General features: G+C 38.1%; 1 pseudogene; it reads right to left on the bottom strand.

The window, feature by feature from the left end:
- Positions 1-2,652: 2,652 nt before the first annotated feature.
- Positions 2,653-2,749, bottom strand: LOC132284295 (small nucleolar RNA R71; annotated as a pseudogene).
- Positions 2,750-3,040: the final 291 nt, after the last annotated feature.

Genomic DNA, 3,040 nt, shown 5'->3' with positions numbered 1-3,040 from the left:
TTTATTTTATTTTTTGTTTGATCCCACACTGTTTAAAAATAAAATAAAAAAATCCATTTGCAAACTTAGTTCTTCAAGAACTACCCAGTTCTTCAATAACTACCCAATTTCGCAACCCATTTTCTTTTCTCTTTTCATTCATCAGTGTTCATTGTTTATAGATACATGTATATATAAAAAGTGAGCATCTGTCATTGTTATTGCCATTAAAAAGGAAAAAGAAAAAGAAAAAAAACTGTTTATCATTTTGATCCTACAATGTTTTGAAAAATAAAAATAAAAAAACTGTGTTTCTTTCTATTCTCTGTACTAACAGTGCTTGTTCCTTTGTTTAAAAAATAAAAAAAATCAATCACAAAAAAAAGTTGGTCCCTATGTTTTATTTTTCAAACCCATTACATTAACATGCCCACTGTTCAGTTCAAGTATTTTTTAAACCGATAGTCAATCTAGTGACGAGAAAAAAAAAAAAAAAAAAAAAAAAAAAATCAAACCCAGTTTGAACAACAGAGGGCACCCAGTTACAGTCTTCATCATCCACCCACTGCCAACCGTCTTCTTCCTCACCGTTCAGCCAAGCCGTCATCTCTGGACCGCCCGTCACCGCCACTGTCAGTCAGCTGAGTCCAATGCCCGCCGTCCATCTTCTCAGCCGAGTCCATCTCCGCCGCGAGCTCTCCACTGCCGAGCCGAACCAGCCCGCCGCCGGTCCTCCCCACCTTGCTCGCAAGCTTCCTCCAAGCCCGCCAAGCACTGCAGTCACCACACCTCCGGCACAAGCTGCCATTACAGCCGCTATCGGCCGCCGTTCTTCTCCTTTCAAGGCAGTCCAGTCCATCTCGCCATCCTCACCGCCGCAAGCTTCCAAGCTTACCACGGCAAGCTTCCAAGCTCACCACGGCGAGTTCAGCCGAGTACAACGTCACAGCGCCGCTGTCCATCACGGCCGATTCAGCCGTCGCCATCTTTCTTCGGGCCAAGCTCGCTGTCGCCGGTTTCCCATCCATTCCTCGCTGAAACTCTTCTGGGTTTGGGTTTGACAAGCTACATATATGATATATGTATATATAATATATAATATATAATATATTAAAGGCCTATATCCCTGTGTTTGGCTACAAAGGTAGCACTGTCCTAGTTCAGGACCTGGACAAGAATCTAAACTGGTTCTGTTGTAAACCAGTTTCACAAAAAAAAAAAAAAAATTAAATTAAATTAAATTTGTTGATTGGAATTGGGACTCATTTTGGAGCATTCAAAGCTTTAATATTCTCATTGGAGCACACGTGGAACAAGCGACAAACGATAACTTTGTCTTCCAAGTAAGTACCTCAATTTTTATTTTCTTTATTTTTAGATTAGGAAAACTTAGTTTTTTTTTTAGGTGATTAACTTTTGCATGGGAATTTTAGGATAGAATAACTTAGACGTAACCTTAGGTTTACTATTTCTTCTATTTTATTTCATTTTTGTATTTCTTTATCTTACCAAAAAAAAAAAAAAAGTCACACACTCACTCCCTTTTTATTTTATTGTATTGATTGTCATATTTGTGCATCTTTTAATTAGCATTTGCATAAGGTACTTAAGGGCAAAACCCAAACAAGATACGGTTGGGATTTTATCACCCGATTTCCGTGGCTCACAAATCATTAAATCATTGCATTTGTCAAACCCGAGCCAAATTTAATTTAATTTAAACTCAAGTAGACGTTGGTCATAGGGTTTTTCACATAGCTCATAGGATCTTCTTGGACAAAATTAATTTGGTCACTCCAGTGAGTACCTTCCAACTTGACAATGTATAAGGAAAGTTTTGTCTAAGGGTGTGGACATACTGTCATTAAGCAGGCCTCGTCCTCCCCACACTTCCTGGAAACTTCCCTGGTTGTCTTGTTGGCAGGCCTTAATTGGTAAGCCTTTAATTATAGGACCTTTAATTACTTTAGAAAAAAAAATTCATCATCCTTGAATTTAAGCTCAAGATTAAAAAGCCAAAAAAATTTGTATGGTTTGTGTGTGCACTCCAAGATTTAATTCCCAAGGGCTTTCCCTTAAATAAAAAATAAAAAAAAAAATAAAACAAAAAATCGTATGCTCTTTGGTGTCCATTTTGTATGCCCAATTGGTTAAGAGTGAACAAACGATTAATCCGTTGTTCTAGTGATCCTTCAATCTTTGCTTTGGAGAAAGCATCCCTACTTTCTTCCAAAACCATTTATTCTCCAATAGATCCACCAATTCCACCACTAGTTCCACCAGCACAACCGGTTGTACCACCTGCTCCTAGAACTTTGAATGACTATTTTGCCCCTATCACAGCTAATCCACCCAATTGTATTGTTCTTCCTCCAGTCGGGCCTTAATTCGAGATTAGAGCCCATATCATCAATAAATTGCCTAAATTCCATGGATTTGAAAGTGAACAACCTTATGTCCATTTGGGGAAGTTCCTAACCATTTGCAGTACTTTCAAAAATCAGTATTTAGATTATGAGGGTGTCAAATTGCGTCTGTTTCCCCTGTCCTTAGATGATAAAGCTTCCTCATGGTTCAACTCTCTTCCTCTAAACTCCATTAGAACATGGGATGAACTTGTTAAAAAATTCATGAACAAGTTTTTATCCAATGCAAAGACGGAGTTAATGAAAGATACCATAAGCACTTTCAAAGGGAAAAATGAAGTACAATTCTATCAAACTTGGGAGCGTTTTCATGATTTGCTACTCAAATGCCCACATCATGGCTTTGAGAAAGCACAATTGGTTCATTCTTTCTATAAAGGGCTTTCTCTTACTAACCGAACCATGATTGAGTCAATGCACCAAGGAAAGTTCAAGTCCCAAACTCCTGATGAAGCTTACGCTTTCTTAGAAGAACTTACTAAGAATGCCTAAAGTTGGAATTGGAACCCTTGAGATTACGAATTCTCTAGGAATGATCCCTCCAAAAGAACTTCCAATCCTTTTGAGATCAAACCCGAACCTGAATTCAAATTAGTGATGCAAAGTCTAGCGGAAAGGAGTCAAAGATTTAAATA

The sequence above is a fragment of the Cornus florida genome, unplaced genomic scaffold (assembly GCF_030987335.1).
Source record: "Cornus florida cultivar Cherokee Brave unplaced genomic scaffold, ASM3098733v1 CherokeeBrave_3.0.0_Hap2_Chr01, whole genome shotgun sequence".
NCBI classification, from domain to species: Eukaryota; Viridiplantae; Streptophyta; class Magnoliopsida; order Cornales; family Cornaceae; genus Cornus; species Cornus florida.
Note: the sequence above shows the minus strand (reverse complement) of the source record. Positions and strands in the feature narration are given on the sequence as shown.